Source organism: Hyperolius riggenbachi, chromosome 2 (genome assembly GCF_040937935.1).
Source record: "Hyperolius riggenbachi isolate aHypRig1 chromosome 2, aHypRig1.pri, whole genome shotgun sequence".
NCBI lineage: Eukaryota > Metazoa > Chordata > Amphibia > Anura > Hyperoliidae > Hyperolius > Hyperolius riggenbachi.
Genome location: NC_090647.1, coordinates 373,753,688 through 373,775,296, shown reverse-complemented (window position 1 = coordinate 373,775,296; position 21,609 = coordinate 373,753,688). Strand labels below are relative to the sequence as shown.

General features: G+C 45.4%; 1 protein-coding gene across 2 annotated transcripts in view; it reads left to right on the top strand.

Moving 5' to 3' along the window:
* Positions 1-859: 859 nt before the first annotated feature.
* CTTNBP2NL (CTTNBP2 N-terminal like) overlaps positions 860-21,609 on the top strand; it is a 117,151-nt gene continuing 96,401 nt past the window's right edge. Inside the window, exon 1 of one of the 2 annotated variants that reach the window (XM_068265578.1) lies at positions 860-944. The gene's annotated coding sequence lies outside the window, so the exon portion shown is untranslated. Of the gene's footprint in view, positions 945-1,067; positions 1,082-21,609 lie in introns of those variants that run through there. The other variant, XM_068265579.1, reaches the window with a different exon arrangement.

The window sequence follows — 21,609 nt, the reverse complement described above, 5'->3', positions numbered from 1 at the left end:
GGGCCGCTCATCGCGGCCTTTCTTGTTACTTCTGATCGCCGGAGGCGATCAGAAGTACGCATCAGGAGCGCCCTCTAGTGGGCTTTCATGCAGCCAACTTTCAGTTGGCTTCATGCAATATTTTTTTTTTTTTAATTAAAAAAAAACATCCGGTCGCCAGCCTGGCGATCTTAATAGAACGCCAGGCTGGTTAAGCAAAACAAAATGTAACAACTGTGGAATGTGACTCTCTCTCTCTGACTGTGCAGGAGCTGGAGGACAGCCAAAGAGTGTGTAACATTCTTCACTTGCTACATTTTGTTTACTTAAATGTTTCTATCTAAACTTCAGCTGCGGGGAGCAGTTCTCTCCACGAACTTTAAAGCTCTGTGTGTAACCCTTCCAATGCTGGTCTAGTAAAAAAAAAAATACTGGTTGCATATAATATGCTGTAAATAATGTTTCAGAGCAAAGTTGAAATGCAGGGTTATATTCCGCTAGAAATTATTAATCAATATTAATTTCAACATGTTCATTTCCTGTTAATAGGCAGATGGGAGAAGGTAAGGCAATAACTTCCATAAAATGTTTGCCTGGAGAGTGGTCTGCTAGATGCATCTATGTACCACCGCCTGCGTTCTCCGTGTGATAGTCAGTGAAGTAGGGGGAAGGAGAGTATAAATTATAAGCAAACTACTTCCATTGTTTCCTTTCCCCTGTCAGCTGCCTCCAGCCCACAGGATGACAGAGACAGGGCTCCTAACTCTGCAGTGTATAATCCCAGCCCTGTGTAAACGGCCCAATCAGGTTCGCTGGCTGAGCAGAGCCAATCCACGACCTGCTTACATTGCGTTCCATACGGCAGAGGGCAGTCCTGATTGACCAGGGCTGCGAGGAAAGCTCAGTCACTGGGAGCCGTAGTGCCTGCTTGTGTCCTGATCAGCAACAAAGGAGGAGAAGCGGACGTAAGAAATTTGAGTTTACTTGTAGCGGAATATTGTGTCCGGGCTTGGGGCGGCAGCAGGCTGTACAGGAGCGGGCTGGCATGCGGCCGATCTTCCCGGCAGGCCTGGCCAGGAGGCTGCTCAGGGCTTGTATTCCGGTACTACAGGGGCTGGATGCTGTGACCGTTCTCCTTCCTCCGCACTGAGCTTACATTGTAACTGATACATGGTGTGCAGTGCCACTCGCTGCAGCACTTGAGTGCTGTCCAGATTGATGTGGTTTATAATTTAACTTGTGCTGGGGGTGAAAGTGATTTGTGGGGAATTCTGTATTTTTGCTGCCTATATTTAGACTCGTATTATTACTTTTATAATCCGTATGTAAATTAATATGTACTCTTGGAATTATTTGTTGGGTATACACTCTGGCAGAAATGAGTGCTATTTCATGGTTTGTTGTAGGTGAATAGTGATTGGACTACCTGTGTGTAACTGGAAGTTACTTTGGATGAGTAATAAAGAGTTACTGGTATGTGTTCTTTTAAGTAACTTTCGCCACACCAAGCTTCTTTTAAGTAGACTTGGGGCAGGTTCTAGAATTAAAAATGATATGCCTATGCAAGAGGAGCTAATTTAGGTTGCATCGAGTGACAGTCTCATGTATGTGGGTGCTCTGGTTTCATTGCCTTGCGCATATGTGCAAAGAGAAAAGTGTTTGAAAATTGCCTTTGATCCATTTTTGTTCTGAAAGGGATACTGTAGGGGGGTCGGGGGAAAATGATTTGAACTCACCCGGGGCTTCTAATGGTCCCCCGCAGACATCCTGTACCCGCGCAGCCACTCACCGATGTTCTGGCCCGCCTCCAGTTCACTTCTGGAATTTCAGAAGTCTGAAAACCACTGCGCCTGCATTGCCAGATCCACGCCTCCGCTGATGTCACCAGGAGAGCACTGCGCAGGCCGAGTATGGTCTGTGCCTGCGCAGTACGCTCCTGGTGACATCAGCAGAAGCGAGGACACGGCAACGCAGGCGCAGTGGTTTTCAGACTTTAAAGTCTGAAATTCCAGAAGTGAACTGGAGGCGGGGCCGAAGCATCGGTGAGTGGCTGTGCGGGCACAGGATGTCTGCGGGGGACCATTAGAAATCCTGGGTAAGTTCAACTCATTTTCCCCCGACCCCCCCCCCCCCCCCCCCCCCCCCTACAGTATCCCTTTAAGTTGGTATTGGTCAATACTTTGTCAAGTTTTAAATATTTATGCATCTCGTAACAGAAGAATGATTTGAGTAGCACTGAATGTGGTTGATTTTTCCATCTTACATCTGCTGTGTATGCATAGTAAGGAAAGGAAGGGGGGGATAGTGTAAACAGGGCGCAAGAGTTGCATTACTGGGTTCACACAATGGGCTCTATTCACAAAACTTCTCACAAATGACTTATTTATCACTATAAAAATAACCAGGACTGTGGAGTTGGTACAAAAATCATCCGACTCCCAACTCCTCAGTTTATGAAACCTCTGACTCCAGGTACCCAAAATTGCTTTGACTCCACAGCCCTGAAAATAACCTTTCAGCACATTTACAAGCAAAATAATCACTCAAAGTAAGCTGTTCCTGATTTCATTTCAATATTACTTTTCTTACCCTAATTATATTATATTTTTTGCTCTTTGGAAGCATTGATAATGTGAAAAAAAAGCTTTGTGAATCATGCCCTTTTCTAAATAGTAAAATATCTGCCCACTTAACACAATAATAACACTCCAAGTTCTGTAGCCTTCTGATGAACAAAATCCTCTGTTTGAAAACGTTGTGACAATACAGTATACTCTGTACATCACAGAGGAAGATGTCGCCGCTATATAAATACTAAATAATAATACCAATCAAAAATGTCAATAGTGGACCACAGGGAATGTACGAAAGGGAAGCAAGGAATGGAGACTTTATGCATGTCCGTTTTTGTTTGTTGCTATAAAATGCAGGTCAGCGGATATGTGGCCATTTTTATGGTAAGCTTCAGTGGATCAAATTGTTGCCAGCACACTTGCGTATCAGATTGCACACAAGCTAGATGGTTCTCGACTAAGATAGGAAGTCTCTGCCAAGAATCAAGAGTGAATATGGTAGCCCTGATATGTCACTAAGATTTGGAGTGCTTGATCATCCCAGCAGAGTGTAGGCAGAGCCAGGGCTGTGGAGTCGGTACAAAAATCATCTGACTCTAACTCCGAGTCCTCAGTATATGAAACCACCAACTTTGACTCCAGGAACCCATAATTACTCCGACTCCTTACTCTAATATTTACCAGGGCTGTGGATATGGTACAAAAATACTCCAACTTCTCAGCTTATGAAACCACTGACTCCAGGTACTCAAAATTGCTCCGACTCCACAGCCCTGGGCAGAGCAGAGCCCATTGTTCTTCTACCCACCCAGCCCTTTTGAAGTCACTCCGTCATGCTCCATGCCTCTATCCCTCCCCCTTTCCATAGGAACAGGCTCGAAAAATGTCCTTACAGCACTCCTCTCTGACCTGTCACCCAAGGGATTGAGTCCTGTTTCCTGTAGGTGACAGCAACTTCAAGTGTGCATACACCTTTGGGCCTTGTTCACATTATAAATCTACAGCGCAAGCGCTGAACGCTTTATTGAGCTATTTTGAAAGCGCTTTTCTAAGCTCTTTTGTGTAGTTATTATTATTTTCACTTCCTGGAGTCAGGAAGTGAACTCTTTGCCCCAGAAATGAATAAATACAATGTATGTATTCATTAACCTCTTGAGGACTGCAGTGTTAAATCCCCCTAAAGACCAGGGCAATTTTTAAATAATTGACCACTGCAGCTTTAAGGCATAGCTGCAGGGTCGTACAACTCAGCACACAAGTGATTTCCCCCCCCCCTTTCTCCCCATCAACAGAGCTTTCTGTTGATGGGGTCTGATCACACCCCCCCCCCCCCCCCCCAGTTTTTTTTTTTTTTATTATTATAAATAGTTATAGTCCTTTTTATAAAAAAAAAAAGTTTATGCTCACTCCCCAGCCAGCCTATCACTGCCGATCGCTCTTTTGTGCCCCAGGGGGACAGCAATGTCATGCTTGGGACACTGCTTTTCAAATCACTTTTTCAAGTGCTCAGCAATTTCCCTATCCCTTCTATTGAATCGCAAATGCTCTGAAAATGGTGCAGGAGCTGCGTTTGCGATTGGATAGAAAGCTTGTTGCTTATAATACTTACATAAGCGAACACTACACAAGCGCTTCTAAGGCGATTGTTTTTTTTTATTTTATTTTTTTATTTTTTTTCCCAGTGATTATATATATATATATATATATTTTTTTTTTAATCACACGTAATGTGAACAAGCCCTAAGGCTAGGTTCACAGTGGTCAGTTGCGTAACACACACATGAGTGTGAACTGCGATGGAAACAGGACATAGACTTTTAAAATGAACCTGAGGTGTCCCATTATAAATGTTATACTCACCTGGGGCTTCCTCCAGCCCCATGAGCATGGATGCATCCCTTGACGTCTTCCCGAGTGCCTCCGTTAATGTGTTGGTCCCGGTAATTCTGCTCAGTCGTGCAAGTCCGCTCTTCTGAGCATGCACAGAGGGGCTGTGCATGCGCAGAATAACGGACTGGAGTTGGGCAGGATTACCGGGACTGATTGTGGCTGAACAGGGGAGGACGGAAAGGGACGCAACTGTGTTCATGGGACTGGAGGAAGCCCCGGGTGAGCATAACATCTTTAAATTAATATATCTCAGGTACTTTTTAATACAATGCCTGCATGCAGCGAGTTAGAATAACATGATCAGTTACAACCAGGGCTGTGGAGTCGGAGTTGGAGTCGAGGAGTCGGAGCAATTTTGGGTACTTGGAGTCGGTGATTTCATAAACTAAGGAGTCTGAGTCGGATGATTTTGTATAAAATCCACAGCCCTGGTAAGTATTAGACTAAGGAGTCGAGGAGTCCGAGCCATTTTGGGTAACCGGAGTCAGAGTTGGAGTCGTAGTCGTTGGTTTCATAAACTAAGGAGTTGGAGAAGATTTTTTTTTTTTTTCTTTTTCTTTTTTCTTTTTTTTTTACCGACTCCACAGCCCTGGTTACAACGCAGTAATATTGCCCATAAAATTTATTTGGCCAGTGAGTTGACATACATTATTCTGCCACGCATCTGACTCTAGCACTGTGAACTAGTGGGGCCTTGTTCACGCTAGATGTGTTGCTGTGCACATTTTAGCAATGTTTATGGTGTGATCAGGAAGAACATCAGAAGAGCATAGATTGCACTAATGTTTAGACTACATGTGCTGTGCAGCAGTGCAATGCGGTTTGACACTGCTGCACACATTTTTTTTTCCGGCACATTGCTGACCCATTCACTGTGGTGAATGTGATCAGCGGCACATATAGCATGTGTTTGTGCGTGTTGTGTTCCTATCGCACGGACAATATAAACAAGGTCTCGTGCCATTCTGTTACCATCACAATGCAGATGTTGAAATGGGCAAATTGTGTGAGGGAGCAGAGCAACGGTGGCCAAACCCTCTGACTACCCTGCCAGATCTTGGGAACCTGTTGGGAGGGAAAGCCAGTTTATTTTAGAAAGCAGCTAGTATTGAGTGGCTATTAAGGCGGCTGTTGCTGCTAATGCCTTGCGTTTTTAATTTTTTTCCAGACTCCTTTAGGTCTGCTTGAAAACCATAAATTATTCTAGCACTACCAGTGTCATGATCTGGTGCCAGACTAGATAGATTCTTAAGCCTGGTACTCACATCCAATTTCGATTGGCCAATCTTACCTTTTCCATGTAGTCTGAAAGCTCATCTACATAATGTGTTCATAATATTCAAAATCTGTTGGTCATCTTACTACATAAGGTAGCAAAATTGGCCATTGATTGGCCAATCAATATTGGATGTGTGTACCAGTGCTCATGGATGCTTCAGGCGGTAGAGGAAATTTGGGTACCTGCGGCCTCTTGTAATCTTGAGCACTGCATAGACCACAATACTTATTGTGGCTATAGCGGTGCCTAGTGGTCAATTTGGGCACCAGATCTAGCAGAAGTAACAGGAGCGTCAGAGATAGCGGCCACAGGATAAATTACCGTATGTGTAGATGTAGAGTAGATTTTTGATAAGCTGTAGGTGGGTGGGGGCTTAGTGTTAGGCTTAGATAGTGGTAGGTTAATGTTAGGTGTAAATAGAGGGATGATTAGTGCAAGAGAAAGTTTAAGTGATAGTAGAATAAAATTACTGGTCTTTCTATCAAATATCCAGCGCTCGATAGTAGTAGAATATCTGCAGCATTGCCGATATTCTAGTACTGGCTTCACCTGGCTCCCAAATGTTCCCGTGTCCATTTTTTATGCACACTGCTGCAGGATCCTCTGAAATTTACCAATCGTCAGACATTTCCCAGGTTTGTAGTGATCGTTCACAGCCCTGTGTCATACTCTGAGCAAGTTGCCATCAAGACTGCGTTTGATCAGACGGGCTCCCAATGCAAATAGTGAAGACCAGCAGTTTCTATATGTGCATTGTCTGTTTGTGCAATCTCAAAGTTGTCCGTGAAGTACCAATCCTAATGAAAAATTAAACCAATTTATTTTTGAGCTGTCATTATCCTGAGTTTTCCTAGGGTACTGTTAATGGCAACTTTCCCTGCTCTAGGAGAGGGTCTCATAACCTTGTCCCTGACAGTGTTACATTTTGAGCTAGTTGGAGTGTTATAACAAAATGGTGTTACATAAATGATTTTTTTTTTTTTTTTTTTTTTTTTGTTATAAAGAAGTTAAATAAGGCGCCCAGGCTATATAAATAAAACAAATCTGTAAGCTGAGAAATTTATATGAACTTGTACATATTTCTGTAACTATCACAAAGGCCTAGGTCTTGGAAACCTGCAGCCCAAGGGGATGGCTGGGCTTGGAAAAAGGGTTGATGCATATAGTAAAAGGAAACCGCAAATGGGGAGCTTGGAAGAGGGGAGCTGCTGCCTAAGGTAGCTGCACATTAAAGAGAGGAGCTGCGGTTCACGTGGAATGGGAGGGGTGCTGCTGCACATGAAAGGGGAGCAACAAGGAAGTTGACCTAGGGGCACAATCAAGTCAGACCTTTTTTCTATACTACTGACACACACAGGAGTCCTGTCGTCAGTGTCCCATACTGGGGCTACTAGTCTAAAGTCAAGTGTCAACCTCAGTTTATTGCTGATTTTGGTGCATAGTTTGATTGTGGACAGGTCCCTTCCTGTGGCAATGCATTCTCCAGTTTTTAGCTGTAGGTTGTGATGGTCTGACAAACAACCCTTTGTCAGAGTGCACCGACAGGGTCATATACATAGAGCCGCACCCCACTCAGTTAGGTACTCTCTGCTAGACAGGAAGTATGTCACCGGAATTCCTGTCAGTTCACACATGCGCAACACACCATGCTCCATCGTTCACACTGCGCCACCAATTGCCTTCCATTACCGCAAGCATCTTGTGTTAAGCGTGGTGCTTGCGGTAATGTGCTGCAGGCTGCCCAGGGGGTGAACATTTCCAGCCAAATGTGTAGCGGTAAGTGTAAAAGGCCCCATTGACTTGCATTGCCTTTGCATTACCCTGCAGTAAAACAGGTAAAACAACGCACATTTGCAATGCAACTGTAAAAGGGCCTCAGTTGGTTGTCTGAATCTGTAGGGCGGTGAAGAAACATGGACATTTGGATTTACTGAGTATGCAGGTTTCACTGTTTTTTTTTTTTTTTTTTTTTCCTCTTTTTCCCATTTTTTTTTTTGTGTGCGCGCGCGCATTTTGTATGCAATTTTTCACATTGCCAGATATATATTGACTTTTACATTGATACTTGAATTGCATGTCCGTTCTGTAAAAACATACACGCCAACATAATTTTTCTGGAGAAAATTCAGATCTGAAAAATCACTCAGCATTGAAATCCAGTGCAATTGACTTACTTTAGATCTGCGATGAATGCAAATGTGCAAAAACACGAAACACACAGAAATTCTATTGTGTGAATGGGTAAGCCCCTTTCACACAACAGAAGGCAGCCTTCACTCTTCAGTGTTCTCACCAGGCTCTTTTAGCCAGGTTATTTTTGGTGAGCACCCGGCTGTCATCGGCTCACTTCCTCATCCTCCTATGCTGGAAGCAGAGTTGCATCAGCCCTGCCTCCCCCCCCCCCCCCCCTCGCACCCCACCCGGCTACTTTTTTCACGCCACCCGGCTGAAAAAAAATTCTGGGGATGACACTGCTCTTCCTTAGATTTCCAGGCAAGTTTTACCATACCGAATGCAATTTTTCTACGCCTACATTTATTTACACTGATGCACGCGAATTGTATGTCCGTTGCGAAAGAAAAGTATACACACCAGCATTTTTTATCCTGCGGAAAATGCAATGCCAAAGGCTTGATGATAAGTTTCACAAGTTATCCCAGTGCAGTAACCGCAAGATTCAGGGGCATAGGTAAAGCCTCTGGATTATCCAGGGGGCTTCTCTCTACTGAGGTAATTACCCAAATTGGGCACTTTTTTTTTAACTTGATACCCCTTTCAAAGCAATGTATTATTGGACTCCTCTGGCTCAAAGTAATTTTGATAAAGCTGTGATCTCAGATTGTAAGACTCAAGTTTCTAAAATTCAAGTAATATAGGGTGAAATTTTTAAAGTTTTATTTAATTTAATAGTAGGGTCAGTACATACTCCTAGACACAATAAAATAAATTCAGGTGTGAATACTACAAATGAGGTATGAGTAAATTAACAGTAAATGTTAAATGAGATAAGTGTTATTAAGAATAGTTTACATACACTGTCCTTTTATTAAAGCGAAATTGTAGCAGCATACAGTAGTGAAAACCCCAGTGGGCTTCTGTAGATAAATGGTCATATAAAAATATATGCTCATAACAGCGCCACCTTATGTTCCTAGATTGTAAGAAAGCATAAGGTTGTTTGATATCTCAGAAGTGTATCTGTAGGCCTTTTGGGAAAATAATTGTAGAAATGACATAATATTGTGCGATGGCAGCATGCACAAGACCTGTATACAGCTTGGGTAGGATAAGGGCTTACTCACATGGATATTTTTAGGTACCGCATTAGAGGCTTTGTTTCGTTTTTTTTTTTTTTTGGGGGAGGGGGCAACCTACAAAAAATCCCTAAATACCTACAAAAGCTATTCAAAAACCTGTTGGCCATGTTGAACAACCAGCTAAGGCTCGGTTCACATTAGGTTTTGCCAGCGGAATCGGCCGTACGGTTCCGTGGTCTGTTATGCAACGGGACCCAATTTTATGGACCATTTCGCTCAGAGAAATAGAAACGGAAGCTTTTGAAGCATAATAGGTACCTATGGAAAACGGAAGTTTTACAGCACACTGGCTGTAAAAACGGACTGTTTTCTCAGATCCAGATGGCCGGATCTGTATGGCCGGTTCCGCAAAAAAAAAAAAAAAAAAAAAAAGCAACCGGGCCTAAGACAAAATTAGTTTAACCACTTAAGGACCACGGGCTTAAACCCCCTAGTGACCAGTTAATTTTTTACAATTCAGCACTGCACAGCTTTAAAGGAATACTATCGATACCCAAGTGTTCTAAAATGACAGTGTGCAAATAATGTCTAAGTAGCTGTGTAAACATTTTCCTACTTTTTCATGTTAAATATCAGAGGCAAAGGCTGTAATTTATTGAGGGTAGGATTTAGCTATATTGGGACAAATCCAATTGCAGAAGGGGTGTCTGCTTCAATGCACAGCCAGAGTTGCATATCAGACCACAGAAAGCAAATATCAAACATATCAAACTCTGAAAGCAAAAACAGTATGAAATGCTGTGAGAATTACTTACATTTCCTCTGCTCTCTTCAGACACGTCAGTCAGAAACACAGGACACAGGAGCTGCAGCTGTTGGGAGCTCTCTTCTCTGTCACACACAGAGCTCTGCCCGGCGGATCGCACAAGACCAGTCTTATCACCCGAACGACAGTCTGTACACACGCCCGATTTAGCGTGCGGACGACTGAACGACGGGACGTTCAAACCACCCGTAGTTCGCAAAAGTCCGACGTGTGTATGGGCCTTTAACTTTGCTGGGTGGGAGACAAATCTCTGTAAAGGACAACTTTTTCGATTTTTATTTTTTATACGATAAAATGTCCATTCTCAGAGAAATTTCTCCCACCCAGCATGAGTATGTGTAAAAAATAAACCCCAAAACACATTCTACTACTTCTCTTGAGTACGACGATAACACGTGTGACACTACTTTTGCAATTCAAAAGCAAAGACATCCATAGTGAGCATATAAACGTATAAACACCAAGTATGCAAATGTATTGGGCATGTATCACTTTAAAAACAATTAAAACCGCTGCGAGGGTGCAGTGAGCGATCATGGTACAAAAGTTAAATGCAATAATCAAAAATCACCATATAATATCATATACACAGGGTCAGGCCAAACAAAAACAGGCATAAAGTCCAAATACAATGTAGAAACCGCTGGCTGCAATACGAAATGATAAAGCTCAATGTATGATATCTGATAGACAGAGCTGCAGTCAAGCAGTATGCAACAAACCCAGGGTCTGAACTATAATCCGAACGCCCACCGCCGCATCCTGGCTCACGCATATCTCACGATCACGTGCTTCGTCGGCTCAGACGAAGCACGATTGTGCAATATGAGTACCTTTAGGATTTCACAGGTCATTTTTACGCATTTGGTTTCCAGACTACTTCTCATGGTTTAGGGCCTCTAAAATGCCAGGGGCAGTATAAGAACCCCACAAGTGACCCCATTTTGGTAAGAAGACACCCCAAGGTATTCCATGAGGGGTATGGTGATTTTTTTTTTTTTTTTTTGGTCACAAGTGGAAAACAATAATTTGTTGGGGCACGACCCCTCCTGGATACAGGAGTTCCGAAATGATCTCTTCCTGAAATTGAAGGATGGATCCTGTTCTCCCAGCCTTACTGTAGAGAACAAAACTAACGTAAAGAGCCAATTGAATAACAAAAAAGACTTTCTTTTACCAGCGTCTGGTTCTGCTAGAAACTAAATAAGTAGCCAACATCTGGTCATTGAAGTCCACCTCTCCCATGTTAAGGTTATAGTCATGGACGGCGAGGGGTTTTTCAACGACCTCAGTTGCCCGTTCAAATTGGACTGTCGTGTCTGCGTGAATGGTGGACAGAAGGTAAACGTACGTCTTGTCCCTCTATTCCACCGGGAGCAGGTCTTCATTACACAAGGCAGCCATCTAACCGCCCCCCCCCCCCCCCCCAGGTGCATGTCAGGTAGTACTTGTCACAGACCGCGAGCCGGTCTGCGGGTGGGGTAAATCGATCAGCGTCAGAAATCCTCTTACACGGTCATTTGTTCATCACGAAGGGTAACCCGCATTCGCAATTTGATGAACTGACTCGCGAAGGGAGCGTTCTGATACCAACCGAATCACTCCACACACATATACAATTCAAAGATCTGCCACCAAGCGAGTTACACAGCCCGCTACTGTAATTTTACTAGGACTTCGAGAACACTTTAGTAACCCCTAGCAGTATGTAAGAATCTGGGCCAGATCGTTATGTCTGGGCCGGGTTCTCGCATACGGGTTATAAATGTATACTTCTATTAAACACAGGGTAGCGAGTTCAGGAGAATAGGTACGATTGTGTATGTTCAGCAACAGGTCATAACCGCTAAACGATTTTTAAACGTTTAATAACACAAATGCATTACATACAGTTATATACACCTATTAACATATAAAACACAGAGCTTAAAAATAAAAGGAATAAAACAGAAAGTTCTTACTTAGTTAGCTGAGCAGTCCATTTGAAGCATGAAGAAAATAGTCCAGTTTAAACGTAGGCATTCAGCTTAAAAGTCCTTTGTACACAACATGCGCCCGGTTCTTCCGTGAGCACATGTCTGGACTTCCCTAGTCGATGTCAATTGAAGAACTGGGTGGAGTTCCTTGCAAACGCTTTTTACTGACCAGAGTTTTGGGGCGGTCACTACCTGGAAAATAGGTGTGTTTGAGGCAGGGTTACCTCCTGGCAGTCAGGTTACCACCCCCAGACTTGGAGCAAGGAATGTACCAATTATTAATAATTTGTGTAATTCCGCCCCAGATGGGTGCAACGCAAATCCGAGACCATATTCATAAGCAGCATGCGACTCTGTATTAAATGAGACTATACACGTCTAGTCTAATGAATTTGCTCTACGCATGCCGGATAAAGGGGTCTCTCTATTGATTCCTGATAGCCAGAAAATTATAAATCATGTGAGTGATAGAACTGATTTCTGGGTATCAGGAAATGTGTTTGTTGTCTTTCTGTGCCAAACCCATCTTGAATTATTAATAAAGTAAAGGTTCTCATTGTGTGAAGCTATGAGCTTGGAGGGAAATGTGAGTCTCAACCAGTTTGAGCTGGTTTGGTGGAACATGAGCTATGTGACCAAATGTCTGCTGTCCAGGTGGTCTGGCCACGTGTGAATTCTTTCCTGACCTGAACAGGATGTGGGGGGAAGGTTACTGTTCTCAGTAAGAGAGAGGGAAATTGACATCTATTGTGCATTTACCCAAGACTGACAGGGACTGCGCACGACTATTGCGAAAATCGTTGGCGTTTACGCGCACGACTTTCGCAATATCCGTCACATCTCTCCCCTACCAGACGGACGCACAGAGTGGGTCTGCATGACCCGCTCTACGCGGCGCTTAGCTACTGAACGGGTTCTCGACTTCTTATCTGACTGCCCGTTAGACAACTCACCAGAAGCGTAAGGCCTCATGGTCCGGTGTGTCCCAGTGTCCGCTTTGCGGACGGTGCGAGGCACACCAACAGGCTTACCTCTAAAGGCCTGGCTGGGTTTGCATAGCGCTTCCTGTAAGGGAGAGAGTCGTTGGCTGACATCCGGGTCACTTCCTGACTCTCGGGTGTCAGCCTGCGAATCTGGAAGCAGCGTGGCATACCCCTGCTCTAACTGACTACACCTTGGCACAACATTTTGGTCAGCACAACCTAGGTGGACATTAGAGCACATTTTAAAAAACGAATCAGCCTTTCCCGGGGTGGTGAGGCTTGCCCCTTCTCCAGGAAGGATAGAGGGTGGACCTCTGGGCAGTTTTGCACTGGGTTGCTTCTGCAAGGGGAAAACATGCAAGGGTGAGACAGGGAAGGCATGGCCTGTCTCCACCAGCTGTTTGTTAACAGCAGGCAATGGTGGAGCACTCTGGCTGTCATAGCAGGAGGGGAGGTCTAGGCCCCCTGCTGCCTGCTCTGACACCTGGCCTGCTTCCACTGCCAAGCACGGATATGACCCAGGCAACACAAGACTGTTACCTCTTAGGTTAGAGGCAATCACACTTAAACATAAATCATTTTTAGTAATAGGAGATTCGGCATGAAATCTATTAGCAACATCTGGTACAACATTAACATCACAGTTACGTTCATTTTTCACATCATGTACACAGGTATCTGGAACAACAGTGACAGGTTTAGAATCAGACAAACCGTGATTAGACAGCTGTCCATTAGAAGCAGGTACCGCTTCCTGGCCTCCTTCCCTAGGAGGGCTAGGTACCATTACCCTTGCTGCCTCCCTCTGTCCCACCCCAAGCTTGTACAGTACCTGAGTGGGTCCAGACTGGCAATCCGGGGTGTTGATCACAGGTTCATAAAAGGATCGTAGGGTGCCAAGATCGGTGCCCAACAGCACAGGCACTGGGATGTCATCTGTCACCCCCACAACTTTTGACTGACGGCCCCTTCCCCAATCGAGAACAACACGAGCTTTGGCGATGCGTGCGTGTGTGCCACCAACTCCCAAAAGTGTGACACGCTCATTAGGCAGGAAATTCTCCCTGGCTACAAGATGAGAGCGTACCAAGGTAAGCTCTGCGCCTGTGTCGCGGAAACCAACAGCGATCTGGTCGTTAACTTCCACGACTTGATGATTTCCGGAAAGTCGAGGATTTGCTGCTCCCATGACGAGGTAGGCGTGTGCAGTAGAGGATGCGCTAGCCACTTCTGCGCTAGGCTCTGGAGACGGCGTCCTCACCTCGGGGCAGGCAGACTTGAGGTGTCCTCGCTGTCCACAGTGGTAACACTTCGGAACATATGTGGCATCAGGCGGATGAGTAGCAGGTGCAGCATCCGGCCTCTGTGGCTGTGGGACCCGATTCCCACGGTTAGCAGGGGGAGGAGAGCTGGGTTGTATAGGTCTCCCCCCTCTCCAGCTCTGGGCTGGAGGTTTGCGGCTGTCCGGCACACGGGTGGCCACAAAAGTGTCTGCAAGTTCTGCGGCAGCTTTGGCGGATTCAGGCTTCCGCTCCAAGACAAACTGCCGGACATCTGGAGTGCAGCAGTTCAGCAACTGCTCCTGCACGATGAGGTCCTCCAGACCTTGGTGAGAGTCTTTTTTTGAGGCCCCGTGACCACTGCCTGAACACAGTCAGCAGGCGACTCTCCAGGTCGGTGTAAGAGTCGGTGGGGCCTTTCTGCAGGGAGCGAAACTTTTTGCGATAGACCTCTGGGGTCAACTGGTATTTGGCGATAATTGCAGCTTTTATCGCCTCATAGTCATTGTCTTTCTCAGCGGGTAAGTCCACAAACGCCTCAAGCGCTTTGTCCCGCAAGTTGGGTGTTAGATATCTCGCCCACTGCTCCTGGGGCAGATGATGCTAACGACAAGTCTTTTCAAATGAGTGTAAATAAGTGTCCGGGTCGGTTCCCTTCTCCATTTCTGGGAATTTAAACTTTGGAGTCCCAAACGGGCCTGCTGTGGGCCGGAGTTCCGGAGCACTTTGTGAGGGATTTTGGCCTTGCGTTCGCAGGTTGGCCATTTCAAGGTCATGTCTGCGTGCGGCTGCTCTCTCCTCTCTTTCCGCTTCTCTCTCAGCAAACCACCGGCGCTCGGAGGCTTCCCGTTCTGCCTGCTCCCGGCGTTCTGAGGCTTCCATTTCCGCCTGGCGCTGGCATTCTGCACGGTCAGCATTTTCTCTGACAATCTGCATGTACAGCTCAGGATTTGTCTCCAACAGCCTTTGTAATCCAGGTTGCATTCCAGCATCAGGAACACAGAAAGGGTTTGCATGGGCGGGCTCCTGCCGGCCACCATGCTCCTCAGCAGTTACAGCGACCGGTTCAGACGCGGTACCATTTTCCTCTGGGTCTGGAAGTGGGTTGCTTTGCTCCAACCGCTCACTTTCCTCTGCCCCAGTTACAGCACCGTCTGAACCAGGAGTGTGCTCTCCCAGCATCTGCTCCGGCTGGGTATTCAGTCGCAACAAGTCCTCAATCAATTGCGCTTTCTTTTTTCTATAAGTCACAATGCCTTTTTCTTCACACAAGTTCACTAGGTCTGCCACTGCCATTTTCTTGTATCTTGCTGCAGCCATTTTTGCCAAATAAAAGATAGGATAGGAAAAGAGATTGGGGGGGAACTCTGTGCTACACGTTTAGTCTATATAAATGGTAATGCACCGGTTATCAACCACAGATTTTGATCTGTTCTGGCAGGTTAATCAAATAACGTTGCCGTTGATGTTCTGAACATACACAAATCCCAAAAAGCTGCCAAACAAATGTCACAGACCGCGAGCCGGTCTGCGGGTGGGGTAAATCGATCAGCGTCAGAAATCCTCTTACACGGTCATTTGTTCATCACGAAGGGTAACCCGCATTCGCAATTTGATGAACTGACTCGCGAAGGGAGCGTTCTGATACCAACCGAATCACTCCACACACCTATACAATTCAAAGATCTGCCACCAAGCGAGTTACACAGCCCGCTACTGTAATTTTACTAGGACTTCGAGAACACTTTAGTAACCCCTAGCAGTATGTAAGAATCTGGGCCAGATCGTTATGTCTGGGCCGGGTTCTCGCATACGGGTTATAAATGTATACTTCTATTAAACACAGGGTAGCGAGTTCAGGAGAATAGGTACGATTGTGTATGTTCAGCAACAGGTCATAACCGCTAAACGATTTTTAAACGTTTAATAACACAAATGCATTACATACAGTTATATACACCTATTAACATATAAAACACAGAGCTTAAAAATAAAAGGAATAAAACAGAAAGTTCTTACTTAGTTAGCTGAGCAGTCCATTTGAAGCATGAAGAAAATAGTCCAGTTTAAACGTAGGCATTCAGCTTAAAAGTCCTTTGTACACAACATGCGCCCGGTTCTTCCGTGAGCACATGTCTGGACTTCCCTAGTCGATGTCAATTGAAGAACTGGGTGGAGTTCCTTGCAAACGCTTTTTACTGACCAGAGTTTTGGGGCGGTCACTACCTGGAAAATAGGTGTGTTTGAGGCAGGGTTACCTCCTGGCAGTCAGGTTACCACCCCCAGACTTGGAGCAAGGAATGTACCAATTATTAATAATTTGTGTAATTCCGCCCCAGATGGGTGCAACGCAAATCCGAGACCATATTCATAAGCAGCATGCGACTCTGTATTAAATGAGACTATACACGTCTAGTCTAATGAATTTGCTCTACGCATGCTGGATAAAGGGGTCTCTCTATTGATTCCTGATAGCCAGAAAATTATAAATCATGTGAGTGATAGAACTGATTTCTGGGTATCAGGAAATGTGTTTGTTGTCTTTCTGTGCCAAACCCATCTTGAATTATTAATAAAGTAAAGGTTCTCATTGTGTGAAGCTATGAGCTTGGAGGGAAATGTGAGTCTCAACCAGTTTGAGCTGGTTTGGTGGAACATGAGCTATGTGACCAAATGTCTGCTGTCCAGGTGGTCTGGCCACGTGTGAATTCTTTCCTGACCTGAACAGGATGTGGGGGGAAGGTTACTGTTCTCAGTAAGAGAGAGGGAAATTGACATCTATTGTGCATTTACCCAAGACTGACAGGGACTGCGCACGACTATTGCGAAAATCGTTGGCGTTTACGCGCACGACTTTCGCAATATCCGTCACATCACTGAGCCATTGGGGGAAGCCCCGGAGACTAGGTTGCTTGGTGCCACAGCAGCAAATTCCGACTATCTGTAAATGCTGATAGAGGACCACACTTGTGTAGTAGTTGTCCACATATAAAAGGTACCCCTTCTGGAATAAGGGTCCCACACAATCTTGCCACTGCACCCCAGGTAGTCGGGGCATCCTACAGGCTCCAATTTTGAATCTTTTCCCTCAAAGACCCTAAAGCAATATGTATATCCTGTGACCCTTTAACAGAGCGTATACAGCTTGACCCCATACCGGGCGCGCTTGCTTGGGATGTAGTGTTTGATGCCAAGGTACCCAGTAAAATATACGAGGGACTTGTCTATGCAGATGTTCTGTTCGGGGGTGTACACATCTGCAAATCTGGATGACAAATGCTCTGAGGGGCCGAATTGGAGTGCAGGAAGCGCAGGATGATCTCAACGTGCCCTGGACATGGCAGCAGAGTACATGGGCATGTGATGTATTGGGTGCGTAGACCAATAGGACCGCAATACATTCTTTTTAGTTAGACCCATGTTGAGGAGAAGGCCCCTCCAAAATTTAAATTCGGAAACTGTGACCTGTTTCCACCGGAAAGGCTGAGCATAGTAGCAATCCGGATTGGCAGTTAAGAACTGTGTGGCGTAGTGGTTGGTCTCTGCCACGACTAAGTCATAGAGATCCTTGGTGATGAACAGATGAAAAAAGTCTAGGGCCGATCCTAGACTATCTGTCTCCACCTGGACTCCAGGCTGGGCGGTGAAAGGGGGCACTACAGGTGCGGGGGAATCGGGGGACTTCCGATCTGTGTGTGTGTGTGCACCTCTGGGATTGTAGGGGTACTACGGGCCCGTGTTGCTGGTGGCTGCGGCAGGGGTCTTACTGCAAGTGCCACCGAAACAGTTTCAACTGCCATGCTGGTGCTCGCCACTTCAACAGGGTATACGGCAGTACTGGTACTTAGTCCAGGATGTGCTGCTAGTGTATGCCTCACCATGAAATCCTAGATCAGCACTAGCACCACTCTGCTGCCCTTGAGGCTTATCCTGCGCCACCTGCAGTCCAGTGACATGGAGTCAGGTACGCCTGGCGCTAGCAAGGACCCCAACCTCGTTGTCATCGCTAACGGTCAGAGGGCGATCAGGGGTCAGAGTACCTAATAGTGTGTGTGCAGTGTTACTCACAGGGCTGCCGTCCTCTCTGGTGGTCGATCGAGCAAGGAGAGCACCAGAGGTGGAGGCAGCCAGTATAATACATGTTGTTTACTAAACGATGTGTATTCTACTCATTCTATTGGCCAGATCGTATTAATACAGCCCATCAGCGCTGCTAATTGGCTGGTGGGTGGATGAACGGGAGCGGTGCAGACTGCCAGGGATGCTCACGCATCGGCGTGCGCGATCCCCCGCTAACACACTCCCCCAGGACTTAGTAGGAATTCGTGCTCTTCCAAAAGTTGGAGACGTAGCTCCTGTCTTAATAAAAATAGTGATTTGTAAAGATCTTGGGAAGGGTTGATCTTATGTGTTTGTTCTTGTTCATGAATCTTGGTTAATATAGAATCAATTTTTTGGGTTTTGGCTTTTTTTTTCCTGGCACCTATTTGGATGAGTAGTCCTCTTAGAACTGATTTATGTGCTAGCCACACAGTCGTGCCTCCAACGTGACCTGTATCTTTTAATTTAAAATATTCTCGTAAGCTGTCTGCTAATTTGTTTTTGTTGGCTTCTTTTAATAGTAATCTATTATTGAGTTTCCAAGGGGAAGAAGGTTTAGTGATGTTGGACCACTTGAGGGTGATGGAGATTGGGGCATGGTCAGACCATGTAATCGAGCCAATGTCTGACTTTGATACCATTTGGAGCGTATTTCTGTCCGTTAAGAAGAGATCGATTCTTGAGTACGTCTTGTGTACCGGGGAGTAATATGAAAAGTCTCTTTCCTCACTGTTTAAGGCTCTCCAGGCATCATATAAGTCCTCTTGATGTAGAAGAGAAAGGACTGGGGATTTGGTGGTATTGACTTTGTGTAGAGTCTAATGCTGGGTTGAGGCAAACGTTTAGGTCACCGCCTATAATCAATCTTGCTGGAGAGAGGATCTTTGCTTTCTTGATGATTTTACCTATGAATTTTTTTGGCCTGTGTTAGGGGTGTAAACGTTCACTAAGGTGAGTTTGGTAGCTTTTATAGAGCGGTGGATAATTCTATATCTACCCTGGGTATCTATGATCGAGTTGTGCCAGACAAATGAAAGATTAGAGTGTACTGCTATCATGACTCCCCTCTTCTTCTTGATGAAAGTGCTTTGAAAGATTGTCGGGTATGAAGGATGAGAGCATTTTGGGGTGTTGTCTGTTTTAAAGTGAGTCTCTTGTACTAGAAGAATGTCAGCTTGTTGTCTTAATGAGTCTTTCCATAAGTTGCTCCTTTTTATAAGCGAGTTGAGCCCCTTGGCATTTATAGATAAGATTTTCAGAGACATTGTGGGTATAGAGTATCAGTGTCCATCCTCATAAGTAGTTGTGTTGACCATCTGATGTAGGGAGTAAAAATCTCCTCTTTGGGTAACAGGAAAGTAGGGGAAGGGAGGCATCTTGCAAAATGGTGAATACTGTAAGCATTAAAATTGGTGAGTAAACGACACAGGGGTGTGCAACAAAAACAGGTGCAAACGACAAGTAACATTAACTATCTATTTGGTAGAAGAGATATAGGATGTTGTTCAGTTTTGTAATCAAGGTACAACCTCAATTTGGGTGGGGGACCAAATCCACAAGTTACTAGATTGTAACCCGTGGTGATCGAGATCAAGGTATAGTGTCCACTGCCGCAGCTCAGGTTTTATTGTGCCAAGCTTTAGGGATTTTGGCGGGAGGTTTTTTTTTTTTTTTTTTTAGTGAGTCAGTGAGATAGTTTGCCGGGATCTGGAGGCCCCCGAATTTGAGTAAGGATGAGCCTTGTCCCAAAGTAGTGATGATATGGGTCTTCCCGTTTCTGGATAGAATTATTTTTGTGGGGAATCCCCATTTATAAAGTAGCTGGTTTTCCCTCATAAATCTTGTTAAGGGAGTTAGTGATCTTTTTTTCATCAGAGTGAACTGGGATAGATCAGAGTAGAGCTGAATGTCCTTAAAAGGGTCTGGCAGGTGCTTGTGGTGTTTTGTGTATGCCATCAGGGCTTCCTTTACATGGAAGAATTGGAAGCATGCAATTGCATCTCGTGGGATTTTTTCCTGTAAATAAGGTGGTTTGGGGAGCCTATGGGCTCTTTCAATGGTATATTCCACATCTGAGAAGTGTGGCAGCGCTGACTTAACCATTTTTATAAGATAGTCTTTCAGCTGGTTGTTATCTATTGTTTCGCTAATGCCTCTGAACTTGACATTGCACCTGCGGTTACGGTCTTCTAGATCTGCCATCTTCATTTTCATTTTCTCATTCTCAGATTATAGTCTATGACTTCCACTGTTTTGTTATGTTCTGAGATTAGTTTAGATATTTGTGTCTCGTTTTCACCTACTCTGTCTCCTAGTGTGCTGATGGATTGCTGTATAGTGTTTGTGGTGTCCAGAAAGTTTTTGGCTAGGGATGATTTGAAAGATAGGAGCATTTCTTTCAAATAGGCCTGAGAGACGTTCTGTTCTGAGGCTGGAAAGGTGGAAAAGTCAGGGCCCGCCTCTGTGTCAGCGTGTGCAGGCTTGTCAGCCTGTCCTACCTTGTCAGACGTCTGAGTGTCGCTCAATCTGGCCCTGGATTTCACTGGGCTTCTGCAGGTGGGAGATGGGGTTTCCTGCCCTGAGTCCTCCGTGTCATAGGCTTGTGTGGAGAATCTGTGTGGAGCTGGTGGAATTAGCTCTGGATTTGCGAGCGCTGCTGTCCGCGGGCCGCCGGCGCCATCTTGGCCTGTAGTCTGGGACTTTCTTTGCCTCTGCATGAACATGTCGGGTATTTTTTGCGGTCTGGGCGGATTTTTCTTCTGCTTATTTGTGGCCTCCGTTTCCATCTCCTCCTCCTCCACCGTGAATGGAGGATTTTCACTGCTGTTAGGCATGCTTTGAGCCGCTTGTTAGTTGCTGCAATGCGGAGCTCCGGTTTCAGGCGTCCACCATCAGTGCGCGCCGGACACGCCCCCCACTTCCCCAGGACTTGACGCCAGTCGTTGTTAGGCGGTCCTGGGGAGCCACCGCGTTCACGCCCAAGTTGTTTTTTAGAGCCTGGAGTAGATCTGGTCAATGAGGTGCAAATATTTTTGGCTTGCATGGATTTTATGCAAATAGGCAGGTTTGAATTGGGCCAATCAGTATTGTCAGGTGTCGGGTGCTCACCAAAACTAGCCGGGTGGAGCACGCGGCTAAAAGAGCCTGGAGAGAAGACTGCATTTTGTATGACACTGGTTCTCAGGGCAAGGATGGGGAGACCTGCATTTTACAATTCAAAGCTGGAAGTAAGTATGGGAGGGTCTTTTAGGGTAAAATTATATTATAATATGGTGGTACATGCATGCTTTTCTACTTCCTGAAAGTGCAGCAAAGAAATGCAGTATTTAGGCCACTTGCCCACCTGAAAATAGTGGTGCAATGCGCCGCACCGCATCACACAGCAGAAATCGGCATTCATATGACTCTGTGCCATGGTGATGTGCCAGGATTATATGCATAGTCCAGCTAGGAAGAAAGTATGTC